The sequence below is a fragment of the Carya illinoinensis genome, chromosome 6, assembly GCF_018687715.1.
Source record: "Carya illinoinensis cultivar Pawnee chromosome 6, C.illinoinensisPawnee_v1, whole genome shotgun sequence".
NCBI lineage: Eukaryota > Viridiplantae > Streptophyta > Magnoliopsida > Fagales > Juglandaceae > Carya > Carya illinoinensis.
This window is the reverse complement of record NC_056757.1, coordinates 20,835,638-20,853,062: the sequence shown is the minus strand read 5'-3', so window position 1 is coordinate 20,853,062 and position 17,425 is coordinate 20,835,638. Positions and strand designations below refer to the sequence as shown.

General features: G+C 32.8%; 1 non-coding gene across 1 annotated transcript; it reads right to left on the bottom strand.

The window, feature by feature from the left end:
- Positions 1-7,526: 7,526 nt before the first annotated feature.
- On the bottom strand, positions 7,527-7,631 carry LOC122314578. Its single transcript, XR_006243798.1, has one exon. It is a non-coding gene; the product is annotated as a small nucleolar RNA R71 (small nucleolar RNA).
- Positions 7,632-17,425: the final 9,794 nt, after the last annotated feature.

Here is a 17,425-nt window from a genome sequence, read left to right as displayed (position 1 = left end):
AATTCCATTTGGCTCAAAAACATATTATTTCCAAATATCACGCCAAAAGTCACATTTGGCCCATATCAAACTCAAACCATTAACCAATTAATTCGTATGCACCATGACCTCTCCTAGGGGTCATCCACACACCCTGGCTCCTGTGCCACACCGTAGGTAACGACCACGCGTGTGACACCTAAACGAGCGATGCCCAGTTTCGCGCCCCGCGCGTTCGTAGCCAAGCATCCTTTAGCCCTCGCCAGCGAAGGGCCACGGAGTCGGTGGGTAGAGCGATGCCCAGTTCCGTGCCCGGTGCGTTCGTAGCCAAGCATCCCTTAGCCCCCGCTCCCGTCGTTGTCTAGCGACAACTCAGGGGACGTCACTCAGTATATTACGTTCTCGAATGACCAGAGGAGCTCCATCGAGATAATAACTCATCCTGGCTTGGGCTCGTGAGACACACGCTCCCAAAATCCATTTACGTCAATAAAACGGGATTTTCTCAATTTAATTAAAATGCACATGTATGCAATATGTAATGCACGCCTCATGGCACAAATAACCAAGCAAGCATAAATCAATAAATCAAGCAACTCCGTCCTCCATCCATCCGACCCCCGAACTCCTCGGACTTAGTCCGGAATCAACCAACCAGCAGATAATTATTTAATGTAAGAGCAAAATACATTTAAATCTAAAAGTAAAGTTTGAAAAATACTTACAGCGCTATACGGTATTTTTTGAAAGCTTGCGGCGTTGCAAACGGCGGAGGAAAAGCAACGTAACAGTGTAATTTACACTGTTGCCGTGGGTAATAAATTACCCACTTTAGAACAGGAACAAACCAATGCATGAAATTGATAGGAAAAGGTCTTGAGATATTTATGAAGATAAAATAAATGAGTTTTGGCCGTGGGTGGTGGTGGAAACGGCGGAGGAAGCGAAAAAAGCTCAAATCGGAGTTGAGCTCGTGGGAGCTGCTCCGGCAACGGATCGAGGCCGGAAATGGGTGGTTTAGGTCAGCAAGAGGTGGGGGAAGAAGTTGTGAAGAGATGGTGGCCGGGGTGGTGCGAGGCACCGGAATCGGTGAAAAACTGTGTGGCTTGGAGGAGCTCGTGGTGGCTAACGGTGGCTCGAATGGAGGTGAAACTTGGTGGGGATGTTCATCGGTGAGAGGGGAAGAAAACTGAGTGGGTGGTGTAGGCCACGCCGTAGGCAAGCGGCGGTTCTGGGCTGCGAAAGAAACCGGCGACAAGGGAAAAAACAGAGCAGGTGCCGTGACTTCCAGGGGCTCGTGACTGCTAACGGTTGGTCCAATAACTCTGAAAATTGGTGGGGATGATCTCTGGTGGGAGGGGAAGAGAATGGTGGAGGTGGTGCACTACACGGCGGTCAGACGGCGACGCACCGGGCGGTGAAAGGGGAGGCAACGGTAAGGAGAAAAGGAAGAAGAGCTGCGCGGGGAGAGAGAAAACGGGAAGAAAAAGAAAAAGAAAAAGAAAGAAAAGAAAGAAAAGAAGAAAAAGAAAAGGAAAATGGAAAAAGAAAAGGAGAAAAGAGAAGAAATGAGGTCCAATCCTCACTCCAGAAACTAAAAACTGATCTGCCGAAAACGATATTAAAAACTGTAAAACGACTAAATAAATTAAACACAACATCAAATAAATTAAAAACCAATTTAAATACATTAATTCAAAATAAATAAACCAATATATTAATTAAATTAAAAACAACCATTCAGTGAAAATATACGTTAAAGTGGGTCATCACAATACATATGGTCAAAATGTCTATAGAAGTATTTCACCTTGTGCTTTGAGCCCTAAAGTAACAAATCTAAACTTAAAATGAGTTTGATATAAATTATAAACAATAATGAAAAATGACAACAAAAGCATAAAAATATGAAATAAAAAAGGTACCTTTTGAATAGTGGTGTTGTTGGTCGACGGTGACGATCATACGTCAGGGAAATGGCCACGATACGGCTATCGTTCAAATGTTTTTTGGTTTTGAACGGAAATGAGTCATTCGCAGTGTTGGGTGCTCTTATAGTGCAGTACTGTTTGAACGGTGAATCGTCCCTTTAGACTGTACTCCCATTTGAATTCCTGGTCAAATGCTTTATTATAACTATTTTATATATATAATTAGAACTATATAGTATATATTATATTACATTATATATATAATATATACTATATAGTATAATATATTATATATAATATACTATAATACTATATTATATAAGATATTATATAGATATCATAACTTATAATCGTAACTATTGTAACTACAGTATAACCATAGTAGTCATATATAACTTGTAACTATAATAGTGATTCTATAGTACGTAATTATTTATAACTACAGTGGTATAGTAACTAGTATTACTATATTGGTATAGTAACTAGTATACTAGTAATACTTATACTATAACTATTGATGACTTGCATAATTTAAAATATTTTATCACTTCTTAATTTTAAATTTTAGTCTATTTTTATTTATTTTTTATTAATTTTAGGCTATATTGTCATCATGTAAATTTTATTTCAAATTTAAAAAAATTAAAGATCTTAATTTTAGCAGCCCATCGTCTAGAGATTCTCTCATTTAATGAAGAGTTAGGAACTTTAAAAAATAGAAATCAAGAAAAAGTTGGACACTATACGCATGCTTGAGTAAGATAAAGCTTTGATTTGGTAAAAGGCAAGATGCCACGTAGAAAGAAAGCAAGATGCAAGCTGAGGGAACAAACGGATGCAAGTTGCATTCTTTGACGAAAAGCTGATTTTATCCATTTTAATTTTACTTGGGGGCACAAAAACACTGAAAGAGTATGACCTAGTTGGAGTTGTGTGGAGAGAAAGTGAGAGGCATGCATGCATAAAACATGGAAAGGAGCTGTTTTCTTTGGATTTTTGAAGCTGACATCTAGGAAAGAAGTGAAAGTTAAGCTAGGCTGATGGGATTAAAAAGAAAAAAAGAAAAATGCATGGGGGCAGATGGGAGTCTGGGTTGTTTTTTGGCAAGCCGAACGTCATTTTGGAGAGAGATATTTCTTATTTTATTTTTTATTTTGAAGGAGGCTGCAATGGCGAGGAGTAATTATTTTTTAGTGTTCATTTACTTCCATTCCTCTAAAAAAAAGGGTGAATTCATTTATATTGAATTTAATTTTTAGCATGAACTAAAATTTCTTTATTATAGCAAAACGATGTTTCTAGTTTCAAACTATGCTTGTTTGTTATGTTAATTTAAGATAATTCTCTTCTATGCTTATCTGATTTATCTTGAACTTATTGCTTCTAAATGACTGGCTATTAATTAGATGATTTTGATCTTATGATTTGCTTTCAAAAGAGGAAATTATAGAATAAATCTTAGGTATTTTGATGTAATACCCGAGTCTTACAACGTAGGTCCTTACATTATTTCATTTTTTTTATTAATTCTTTAAATTTAATATTTTAAGATAAAGATTTTTTTTTATTATCTTATTATTTTATTTTAAGATAGATGTTCTTTTATTTTTATGTAGATTATAAAAATAAATTAAGTACATGATTTTTAAGGTCTTATAGTATTTTATCTTAAAATCCTCAAATTTTATTATTTATGAAAGAGTCCAAATGATTCCCACAATTGGATTTGGTAGGTGAAGTAATTATCTTTCTACAATTAATTCTAACCATCAATTTCTTAAGCTTTCAATGCAAGTTTTGACTAAAAATTTAACTAAGCTTTCTTCCCTTATAAACCCGTCAGTCAACCAAGCCTAAACTTCCAAGAGAAACTTTGACCAAGACTAACTTTTCCTTTTTAAATTTGATTGGTCATTCTTTTAACTTATGAGGTAAGCTTTTGGTTAAGTCTTTTATTTCTCTTTTTGAACCGTTGGTCACCATAGGCCAAAGAACACAAGTCTTCTTCTCTTCTCCTCCAAAGGTGACGCCCCATTCTTCATTTCTCTATTGTCCTTCTTCTCCTCCTCCTCATCTTCAAGAGCAAGGAAAAACCATAGCTTTCTCTCCACCCCTTCAAGCTGTGTGACTCACAAAGAAAGAAATAAATTATTTTCTTCTTTCCCCAAGCCATAGTCAATGCCACTTTCCCTCCCTTCTTCTCTTCTCTTCAAGAAATCAAGTTCTTCTTATCTTCTTCAAGTTTTGGACCTCCATTTTACCTCTTGAAAGAAGCTAGGAGCTTAACATAAAAATCTTAATTTAACTCCTTTGATTTTGATGTATTTTAGAATCTAACTAAATGGTTTAGCTTATTTTTTGATGTATTAAAATTCTTATATTGCAAATAAACATGTATGCTTTGTTTTTGGCCCAAACCGAAATTTATTTAGGAAATTTGCTATGTATTTCTCCTATATTTGAAAATGGTATTTTAATAATTAACATGATTAATCATAATTGATGTTAGTTGATCTTTTGATATAAATATATAAATATATATATATATATATATATTTTGATGCCATGTGTACTATGTTGATATTTATTTAGAGGTTTTGCTTGGGTTTTATAATTTTATACCTTGCTTTTAAAAGGTATTAAATGGGTAAAGCATAAGCTGAGTATTTAAAGGTTTTACAATTTGTTTAATGAGTAATTTTGCTATACTTTATGTTATGTTTAATTCTAATGGGAGATGTTATATAAACTATTAAATATTGCTTGTGCGATTAGAGTATAACATGCTCTAGTATTAATTATGTTACTCTTGTAAAGGTTAAACGAGAGGTTAGTTAATTAAGATAACGTTAAGGGTAGAAAGGAAGTGAGATTGTAATATTACAGCTTTCTCGTTTAAAGGGAGGCCTAAAGAATATTGTATGAGTATTAGCACGTTTATTATTTATTGGAATAAGACTTATATTGATGATTGGAAGTGTCGAGGTAAGTAGCTATGACCATGCTTTTACACAAAGTTCTCTTATAAAAGAATGTCTCTCTCTCCCTTCAAATGTTCTTGTAAAGAAATTGTAAATGTATATACTATGTACAAACCTTTCTTAGTAGCCCCTGTTAAGCACCCTATTGATTATAATTGTTTGTATGTGTATAAAATAATGCATGCACATAAATACTAAGTCATGAGATTTTCATACATGCTCTCTCAAAGTATTAATGCCTTACTTATATGTAGTATCACATGAAATGCTTTTATTTCCAAAATAAATGCATGTGCATCAGACTAAGGAAAGATAATGAAAATGTTTGACTACAAAGAAAGAAAATAAATGAAAAGAATGCTAAGATATGAAAATGCGTAACTGCAAGAAAAATGATGTTTAAACTCATTCTTTTAAATGACATTTTTCTATAAATGAAATGTTAAATGAAAAGAACTAAAAAATAAAGGACTCAACGAAAGAATGAATGATTGAAAGGAAATGAATGTTTTAATGTATGAAATTATGTAATAGCCATGACTAACAAATGAATGATGGTACCAAAGGATTGTGCAGATTGCAATGCCGGGTACCAAAGGATTGTGCAAATTGCAATGCCGGGTAAATGGTACTAGCGGTGCACCCAGTGCTGAATCCTAACGAAAAGGGATTCCTAACCCACTACCATAGAGGGAATTAGGTCCAAAAGACCACTAACCCCAACACACGGGGAGTAATAGTGTGTACCGGCCAAATGAAAGTGAAACATGAAAGTAATGTTATGCATGGAAGTATTATTTAAACGTTATGCATGAAAATACTGTTTAAATGTTTATGCATGAAAGTACAATTTAATTCTCAAAACGAATGAAAGCATTATCAAAGTAGCAAATGTTATGTATGCATGTTTTTTTTTTAAAAAAGAATAGATGATTAGTACGTTAATGGCATGATGTAATGCTTACTGAGTATTACACTCACTTTGTGTTTATATTTTAAACATTCAGGTAATGACAAAAAGGCTGGAGAGCAGGACATTGCTGCAGAGGGAGAGGCAGACATTTAGTGTCTTCCTTGTTGGTTTGACCTTATATGAATGATGGGTTATGTCTATCAATGGATGTTGTTTTTATGTTAGGAGGGGTCCCTTGTAGGGACGTTTTGTCGGATTTGACTTTAAACCATGTACCTTTTGTTATGGTGTAACCGTTATGGTGGGGTGATGGTAGACCCTTATACATTGACTTAGTGCCTTCTTATCTGTATGGTAGAGATGGAGTCCCTTCCTAACTAGAATAATTATGTTTTTATGAATGTATGATGGACTTTGAGAGCCTCTTATTGATTAATGTTCGAATAGAATGTCTATCAGGTGTTCCCTTTATTAAATTACAAATTTAGAGTACACGTGTATCATGTTCATGCTGATCACATATTACTAGAAAAAAAAATGAGAAGAGAGAGAAAGAAAATAAAGAAAGAATGATAGATATGTACGTAGCGATTTCACCATTCCCAGGACGGGGTGTTACATTCGGCATAGGTAAATATAGAGATTGAAAGACTTGTATGAACCTATGTAATTCTAAAATCGTTGGTCTTAATTCTTTCTTGTTTTATTAATTTGCATACTTTTGAGTAAAATGATAAACAAGAATATTTCCAATTGACTACTGAAAGAGGCTTTTGGATGAATTGAAGATTTGCTAACAAACAGAAAGAAATAAATTCAATTAGTTAGATGAGTAAAACATAGTGAGGAATTAGGTGAAATCGATTTTTTTAGAAGTTTTCTTTCTCATTAATTTGATCTTCGAACAACAGTTTCCTTTTCCTTTGAGTATTTTCTTTGAATTGATTTTATTTTAAATTGCAATTAAAAAAATCTTTGTGATTTCTCTATATAAAGTTGAGATTAGTATAATTTTGATATTTGTAAAAAATAAATTATCAATCTCTGAGAATGATACTTTTCTTATTACTTTACTAAAAAACTACGATAATGTGCAGTTGCAATTTTGCACCGATCAAGTTTTTGGCGCCATTAGTGGGGATTGATTTATTCTTATTTTTGCCAATATTGATATAAAGTAATCTTGGTTTTAAGTTAGAATTCTATTTTATTTTATTTTTGTCCTACTGGTGTGTTTTTTATGTTGGATGCGCCGTGCTAGATCTCGTATTATTATTCCTTTTGATTTGGAGAATGAAAGACTCTTAGATTACGAAGAAAAAATAAAATACTAGATATAGCTGATAGACAACATGATGCACAACCACGCACCTTGAATGATTATGTACGACCAGTTGTGAATGACAACTACTTGGGTATAAGATGCCAACCCATTAATGCCAACAACTTTGAACTCAAACCAGCCACGATGCAGCAAGCCTAATTCAGTGGATCGCGACTTGATAATCCCAATATTCATTTGGAGATGTTTCTAGAGATTTGTAATACTGTAAAGATTAATGGTATTAATGAAGACACCATTAGACTTTGATTATTTCCTTTTTCTTTGAGGGACAAGGTAAGATGTTGGCTACAATCTCTACAATTGGGAAGCGTCACTAGTTGGTAAGACATGGTTAAAAAGTTTCTTGCTAAATTCTTTCCACCTGCAAAAACAACCCAACTCACGAGTGAGATTGTTCAATTCAAGTGAAATGATTTTGAGTCAATATATGAAGCGTGGGAAAGATATAAAAATTTGATTTAACGTTGTCCTCACCACGGATTGCCGAATTGGTCGAAGTTCAGATGTTCTATAATGGGTTAAATGGGCACACTTGGACCATAGTCGATGCTGTTTTTGGTGGAACGTCAATGTCAAAGATAGCTAAAGGTGCGACCTATCTTTTAGAAGAAATGGCCTTAAACAACTATCAATAGCCAACTAAAAGAACTATGGATAAGAAAGTTGCTGGGATTCATGAATTGGAGCCGTTAGCAGCCCTTTTCAGCTCAAGTTGCTTCTCTATCCCATTAGATTTCAGCTTTGACAACTTAAAAGACACCACAAAGTACAGAATATGTTGTAGCTACAAGTATGACAGTTCTAAGTAATGAAGCAAGTCAAGAACAAGTTTAATACATCAACAATCAGAACAACTACTATCGTGGTAATCCTATGCCAAATTAATATCATTCAGGGTTTCGAAATTATGAGAATTTGTCTTATGAAAACATAAAGAATATGTTACAACCTCCCCCAAGATTTGATAATCAACCAAGCGAGAAGAATATGTCACTTGAGGATGCCATAGTTTCCTTTGTTAAGGAGACAAAAGCAAGGTTTAAAAAAATTGATTCATAGTTGGAGAACATTGAGACTCATTGTAGCAATATGAGAGCCACTATGAAGAACCTTGAAGTGCAAATTGGGCAATTGGCCACGACCATCAATGCCCCATAAAGAGAAACTTTTCCTAGTAACATAGAAGTGAATTCAAATGAACAATCCAAGACCATCACACTTAGGAGTGGAAGAAAAATTGAGAGTCACATTAAATGAAACTAAGTCCACTCCTACAAATACGAAAAATGGCCTAAGCAAGAATAAAGTGGAACAAGAGAAGATTGTTGATGATACACTAAAAGAGACTGATATGCCTGCAGCAATTTCATTTATTGACAATTCTCATATTCTCTCTACTCCACTTCTTTATCCTCAACATTTTCAAAAATAAAAATTAGACAAGCAATGTTCTAAGTTTTTGGATATTTTAAAGAAAATTTACATAAATATTCCTTTTACAGATGCTTTGGAACAAATGTCAAACTATGTCAAATTCCTCAAGGACATCATTTCCAAGAAGAGAATGTTGGAGGAGTTCGAAACAGTGAAACTTTCTGAAAAATGTAGTGCTATTCTTCAAAAGAAATTATTTTAAAAATTAAAAGATCCAGGGAGTTTCACTTTGCCTTACACTATTAGAAATTTATTTTTTAATAAAGTTTTATGTGATCTTGGTGCTAGTATTAATCTTATGTCACTTTCTATTTACAGGAAATTAGGATTTGGAGAGATGAAACAAACAACCATTTCTTTGCAACTAGCAGACCGATCCATCAAGTATCCACATAGAATCATAGAAGATGTATTGGTAAAGGTAGATAAATTTATTTTTCCTGCTGATTTTATGGTGTTAGATATGGAGAAAGATGAAGAAGTCCCACTAATTCGTGGCCAACCATTCTTGGCTACAGGAAGTGTTTTAAGTAATGTTCAAAATGATGAATTAACATTGAGAGTTAACAAGGAGATGTTATGTTCAACATCTACCAAGTCATGAGATTTCCAGAAGATCCAAGCACTTACTTTCTGGTAGATGTCATTAAGCAATCTATAGAAGAAGCCTTTCAAGAAGATGTTCGAGCCGATCACCTAGAACGATGTAACACCACTTCATCTCAAGCTTATAATTTTAATAATTTTACTGTTTGTGAATCTGATTTACCTTTTGTTAGCGAAGAATTTATCCGCTATGTATTTGCCTTGGGAGCCTTGTAGTAGGTTACATCACTTAGCAACAAAGTAGGAAGACTAAAGCCGATGGTAGCAAAGATGGATTATGTAATTTCTAAAGAAAAGATGCAGCAAACTACAACTCTAGAGTTGAAGCAATTACCTAAGCGTCTTCGCTATGCATTCTTGGGTGATAGTTACATTTGTCTAGTGATTGTTGCTACACCACTCACACCCAAAGAAGAGGAAAGCTGCTGCTTGTGTTATTAGAGCATAGAACAGCCTTGGGATGGACTATTTTTGACATAAAAGGTATAAGTCCCTCCATTTATATGCACAAGATTTTAATAGAGGAATTTTACAAACTATTGAGCGAGTACCAAAGAAGATTAAATCCAGCAATGAAGGAAGTCGTGAGAGCTGAAATTTTAAAGCTTCTCAATGTTGGAATTATCTATGCCATTTCAGATAGCTCATGGTTAAGTTCAGTACAGGTTGTACCAAAAAAGGGCGGGATGAAGGTGGTGAAAAACGACAATAATGAGTTTATTCCTACAAGAACAATCATGGGTTGGTGTGTATGTATGGATTATCACAAGTTAAACAAAACAACAAGAAATGATCATTTTTCACTTCCCTTCATTGATCAAATTTGGGTCAATTGGCTAGTTATTCCTATTATTGTTTCTTAGATGGTTATTTGGAATATAACCAGATTGCCATAGCCTCTAAAGATCAGGAGAAAACTACATTCACATACTCCTACGGAATATTTGCTTTCAGGATGATGCCTTTTGGCTTATGCAATGCCCATCGACATTTCAATATTGCATGATGGCTATCTTTTCTGATATGACGGAAGATATAATGGAAATTTGTATGGATGACTTTTCAGTTTTTTTTTTTATCATTATTTGCATAATTTAGCTCTTTTTTTTTTTGTAAAGATGTGAAGATAAAAATCTAGTCTTAAACTGGGAGAAATGCTATTTCATGGTTCAAGAAGGGATCATGCATGGCCATAGAGTGTCATCTAAAGGAATTGAGGTTGATCGAGCTAAAATTGCAACCATAGAAAAACTACCACCTTCAAAGAATGTGAAGGGAATTAGAAGCTTTTTGGGACATGCGGGATTTTATAAAAGATTTATAAAGGATTTTTCTAAACACTCTAAACATTTATGTAATCTTCTTGACAAAAATTCTGCATTTGATTTTGATGATGTTTGTTTGTAGGACTTTAATGCAATCAAGGATAAACTAATTTTAGCACCAATTCTAACTTTACCTGATTAGAGTTAACCTTTTGAAGTCATGTGTGATGCAAGTAACTTTACAATTGGAGCAATATTGCGACAAAGGCGAGACAAACTGTTTAGAGCCATCTATTATACAAGCCGGACATTGAATGAATCTCAATTAAATTATACAACAACTGAGAAGGAGATGTCGTGGTGTTTGCTTGTGACAAATTTCAATCTTACCTCATTGGTACAAATGTGATAGTGTTCGCTGATCATGCACCAATTCGTTATTTTTTTGGCAAGAATGATGCTAAGCCTAGGCTAATTAGTTGGATTCTACTTCTTCAAGATTTGACTTGGAGGTTCGGGATAAGAAAGGAAGCAAAAATTCAATTGCTGATTATCTTTTTTGGCTGAAGTAAGACTAGATTCAGTGATTCATGAAGCATTCCCTAATGAGCAGCTGTTTGCATATGAGATTAAGATTCCTTCGTATGCTGATATTATAAACTACCTAACTTGTAAAGTATTCCCACTAGATCTCACTTATCACCAATGTAAAAAGTTTCTGCATGATGTGAAATATTATTTTTAGGATGAGCCTTTACTGTTCAAAAGATGCCTTGATCAAATCATCCAAAGATGTGTGCCAGAAGAAGAGATGCAAGTCATTCTCCATCATTTCCATTCATCATCATATAGATTACACTTTAAAGCAACACGAATGGCAGCTAAGGTACATCAAAGCGGTTTCTTTTAGCCTTCTTTTTTTCATGATAGCTATACTTTGGTGAAAACTTGTGGCCAATGCCAACGTATGGGAAATATTTCAAGGCATCAGGAGCTACAATTGAAAAATATCTTAGAGATTGAGTTATTTGATATTTGAGGAATAGATTTTATGAGTCATTTTCCTCATTTTTTTGGCTTTATTTATTTTATTATCAGTTAATTATGTGTCAAAATGGGTGGAAGCAATTGCTGCAACAACAAACGATGCAAAGGTAGTACTCAAATTTCTACATAAGAATATAATCACAAGATTTGGCACTCCATGGGCTATTATTAGTGATGAAGAGACCCACTTTTGCAACAAGTTATTTGATAATTTTCTTTCTAAATATGGTGTGAAGCACAAGATAACACTTGGCTACCATCCTCAAACTAATGGCCAAACTAAAATTTCAAATTGAGAAATCAAGAACATTCTTGAGAAGACGGTCAACACCAATAGAAAGGATTGGACAAAGAAGCTTGATGATGATTTATGGGCAAGCCATATAGTTTTTAAAACACCTATCGGGATGTCTCCTTACTGATTAGAGTTTGAAAAAGCATGTCATCTCCTTGTTGAGTTGGAACATAAAACTTATTAGGCTGTAAAAAATTTTAATTTTGATTCAAAGGCAACTGAGGAAAAGCGCATTCTTCAATTTAATGAGATGGATGAGTTCCAGTATGATACTTATGAAAATGCAAAGATCTACAAAGAACAGATGAAGAAGTGGCATGACAAACAAATTCTTAGGTGTGAGTTTTCACCAAGACAGTAGGTTTTACTTTTCAATTGATGACTCAAACTCTTCCCAGACAAGTTAAAATCAAGATGGACATGTCCTTATACAATTGACAAAGTTTCCTCTTTTGGAGCAATAGACTTGAAGGACAAGACAGGGAATATATTCAAAGTTAACGGTTAGAGATTGAAGTAATATTGTGGAGAATAATTGGAGAGAAACTATGCATTTATTACTCTTGGAGACTCTAATTGATGAAGATTGAAAAGTCTAGCCATAGATTTTAAAACAAGCGCTTATGAGAGACAACCCATATAACTTTCTTTTATTCTTTTATTTTTATTTTTTGAATAATTTGAATTTTGATGAAGGTTTATTTAGCATGAATGAAGAGCAGAAAATTACAAACTACGGCTGATTCACCATGAAACCAGAGAAGTTCTTTTCATTTCTTCAATCCTTCTCACTTTTGAATTACAATGAGGACATTGTTTAGTTTAAGTTTAGGGGTGTAAACTCCTATATTCATTTGGTCTATTTGATTTTTTTTTTTTATTTACTTGTGATTTTATAAGTCTTGACTTGTTGGATTCTCTTATCAAGCATGTATTTGAGTATGATTGAATTCTCTATTACTTTAAAATTTGTAACTGAGGATATGATTGATAAAAATTTTCAAAAATTTCTTTTGTGTCAGGCAGAGTTTTGTGGGTATTTTGATTTAAATATTTGTCCTTGAATATGATTGAGCACATAGTCTTTTTTTTTTCTTTATTCCATTTTGCTTATGAAGAGAAGAAGTTGAATTAACTGGGTTTAGGAAGTTCAATCTTACTTTGCTCTAGAATCTGTTGATGGATTCTTGAGGAGAAATCCTATTTGATACCAAATATTAGAAAAATGATCTAGGTATTTATTTTGTTATAACCAAAAAGCTTTTTCAGCCATCTTAAGTTTCATGCCATCATTGCATGGTGTATTTTCCATAGTCAACCCCTTTGAGCATTTCGTTACATAAGTCTTTATTTGTTATTTTAACTACATAAACCATTCCCGTTCTAAGATTGAAAAATCATGATTTTTCCTTTTACAGTTTGAGAAAATATTTTGGTGAAAATTTACATTTAAAGAGAAATTTAATTCAAAGAAAATTATCCACATTATGTTTGCTCTATTTGATCAAAGTGTGAAAAAAAAGTGAATGGCAAAAATAAAATTAAAAAATAAAAAGAAATGCTGAAGCGGTTGAAAATTTGAAAAGGCTACGAGAATCGAGGAGGTTAAAAAAAGAGAAGTTTTTTTTTTTTGGCTAGGTGTGTCTTTTATTCAGAGGTGATTTATCCATCATGGCGGAATAAAAAAATAGAAAAAACTCAATAAGTGGAGTATGTATCACTTCAATTTTTGTTAAAAGTGTAGTTGGTATTGCTTCATTGATTATATCAACAATAGTGTCATCAGTATGAGCAAATAGTCGAGAAAGAGTTATGGTTTGATTCGTGTAGATATCTCTTTTATTGTTCTTTTAAGTTAGTATTTTCCTAATTTGCTTTGATTTTCTATATGCATTTCTTTCTTAGCCTTCACCCTATGGCCTATCATTACAACCTAATTAAAGACCTTTTGATCTCTGAGTTTGGTATTGACTACATTAGTGGAGATGATTTCTCAAAATTGGATTTATGGGATTTAGTTTTGAAAGAATTCTTCTAATTTTAGTTGTTCCACTTTTATTTGAGTTTGCGGGTGGTTTGAAGTTAAATTGACTATATCACACACACACACTCAAGATCTTAGCTTCAAGTTGAAGTAAACTTTTAACTCTTGCTTAACAAATTGCTAAATTTTTTATTGATTTTCCTGCTATCTTGAATGTTAAAAGAGTAAGATACTAGTAATGAAATCTAAATTCAAATGATGGCTTGGTGAGTGATGATACTTCTCTATGGGGTTTAGTTGATATCGTCTCTAATGGTCTTTTATTATTATTATGTTTTATTTTTTTTAACTTGAGGACAAACAAAGTTGTAAGTTTGGGGGTGTTTGATGACTTGCATAATTTAAAATATTTTATCACTTCATGACTTTAAACTTTAGTCTAATTTTATTTATTTATTGTTAATTTTAGGTTTCAGTGTCATCATTTAAATTTTATTTCAGATTTGAAGAAATTGAAGATCCTAATTTTAGCGGCCTATTGTCTAGAGACTTTCTCTCATTTAACAAAGAGTAAAAAATAAAAGCCAAGAAAGAGTTGGACACTAGACATATGCTTGAGTGAGATTTGAAGTTGAAGGTTTGATTGGATAAAAGGCAAGATGCCACATGGAAAGAAAGCAAGACGCAAACTGAGGGAACAAACAGATGCAAGTTGGATTCTTTGACCAAAAGTTGATTTTATCCATTTTAATTTTACTTGGGGGCACAAAACACGGAAAGAGCAGGACCCAGCTGGAGTTGTGTGGAGAGAAATTTAGAGAAATGCATGCACAAAACATAGAAAGGAGTTGTTTTCTTTGGATTTTTGAAACTGCCATCTGGGAAAGAAGTGTAAGGGGTTACGTTGGGCTGATGGTAGGGGTGGCAATATGTGACATGACTCATTATCCCAATAGGAATACGACACAATAAAAGTGGTTTGGGTTTAACCTTATCAAATTCTGATCAAAATGGGTTGACCCAATAAGACACAATTACTTAATAGGTCACTAACGAGTTAACCCGTTATGACCTGTTAAGAAAATCAAAATTACATTTATGTCATTCTATCTAAAAACATAAAAAAGACAGAACAAAAAAGCTTTTGTGATTGGTTTGTAACCTCACACGCATTGCAATGCTATTTGTAAACAATGAAGACTTTGGATAAACAAAAAGATTTGTTATGGAATAGTAGAATTACAGATAACTTGGTTATAGGAGCACAAGAAATGAATTTGACAAGCTAACTCAAGATATAATGGAGTTGAACATAAACAAGAGTAAGGAGGACGCTACACCATCTTCTGTGGATTTGTAATTTGTTTAGATTTGTATGTATATCATCATATTTAGGATTGTAATATTAATATTTACAATGCACTATGCACTATGCATGGCTTTGTAAGTTTGTTACTTTGTTTTATTGTTTATCATATATGGTATTGTTGGGATTTTCATTTTAATTTCGGTATATTTATTTTTGGATTGTAATTTTGTAATTGTAGTTAGTTTTATATTCTTTTTTTATAGATATTGTGATTTTCATATTCATATAAAATTAATTAGGTCAAAAGAGTTAACGGGTCGTGTTCGTGTCCATTAATATAAATGAGTCATAATGGGTCGTATCATGTTGTGTTAACCTTTTCGTATTATTCACTAGCAGGTCGTGTCATGTTAACCCATTATCTTAATGGATTATGTTCAAGTTGACCCATTAACTGTAATGCATATGCCTTGATACGATACGAATACAACATGTTAATACAATTTGACACCCCTCTAGCCTTGATGGGATTAAATAGAAAAAAAAAATGTGCAGGGGCAATTGGGAGTCTAGGTTTTTTTTTTTTTTTTGGTTTTTGCAAGCCAGACATCATTTTGGAGAGAGATTTTTTTCCCCGTTTTGAAGGAGGCTGCGATGGCGAGGAGTAATTATTATTCAGTGTTCATTTACTTCCATTCCTCTCAGAAAAAAAAATGGTGAATTCATTTATGTTGAATTTAATTTTTAGCATAAACTAAATTTTCTTTATTTTAGAAAAACGATGTAACCCAGTTTCAAACTATGCTTGCTTATTTATGCTAATTTAAGCTAATTCTCTTCTATACTTGTCTAATTTGTTCTAAGCTTATTGCTTTTGATTGAATGGTCATTAATTAGATGATTTTGATCTTGTGATTTGCTTTCAAAATTGGGAATTATAGGATATATCTTGGGTATTTCGACATAAGTAAATATAAAGATTGAAAGAAATGTATGAACCTATGTAGTATTAAAATCGTTGGTTTTAATGCTTTCTTGCTTTATTAATTTGCATACTCTTGTGTAAAATAATGAACTAGAATATTTTCAATTGACTATTGAAAGAGGCTTTTGGATGAGTTGGAGATTTGCTAACAAACAGAAAGAATTAAATTCGATTAGTTAGATGAGTAAGGCATAATGAGGGATTAGGTAAAATCAATTTTCTAGAAGTTTTCTTTCTCATTAATTTGATATTCAAACAATAGTTTCCTTTTACTTTGAATATTTTTTTAATTGATTTTATTTTAAATTGCAATTAAAAAAATCTTAGTGAGTTCTCTAAATAAAGCCAAGATTGTTATAATTTTGGTATCTGTCAAAAATAAGCTACCAATTCGTGAAGATGATACTCTTCTCATCACTTTACTAAAAAACTACTATATTGTGTACTTACAGTTTTGTACCAATCAACTATTAATACTTATAGTTAACTACATTATCTACTATGTACTAAGATACTTATACTAATACTTATATATAACTATGATATATACTTATACTAATAGTATCACTCATATAAAGTTATTATAGTTACTATGTACGTGCTAATATACTTATACTAATACTATATAGTTATACTAATATACTATATACTATTAAATACTTATAATATAGTTATTAAATTATGTGATATATAAATATAAATTATATCTTATATATTTATATATCACAATATATATAGTGAATTAATAAACTAATTATAATACTATAGTTGAATTAAATAATTATAATACTATAGTTCGATTAAAAGAGATAAAATTACTAATATTTTAATTTGTAGTGCGTTCGAACGGCAAGTCACACCATTCGAATGCATGTAACATGATCGATCAGTATTTTACATAAACAAGAACGTTCAAACAGTTTGTAGGATTTTTTGCTCCTTCTAGCGGATTGTTTCCCACGAAAGTGCATGAATGAAAAGTTCGAATGCCATTTTTATCGGTTCGAACGATGCCCCAAAATTTTGCCAAGCAGGAAAATTTTGGCGCTTATTGAATTTTCATGTTCGAACGCCATAATTTATCATTCGAATGCTATAATAAGTGCTTCAACCCTTTAGGTTGCTGCACACACACACACACACTCTCTCTCTCTCTCTCTCTCACTCATTTTATCACTTCTTCTTCTTCAACCATCGCCCAAAATACCCATTTTCTCCACAATCCTCCCATTTCCTCTCCATAATCATTCATTCTCTCCATGAAATCTATCAACATTATTTGCACTATATTGATTCAAGGTATGCTTTTTTCTTAGATTTCTATATAGATTAACTCATTTTCTTCATTATA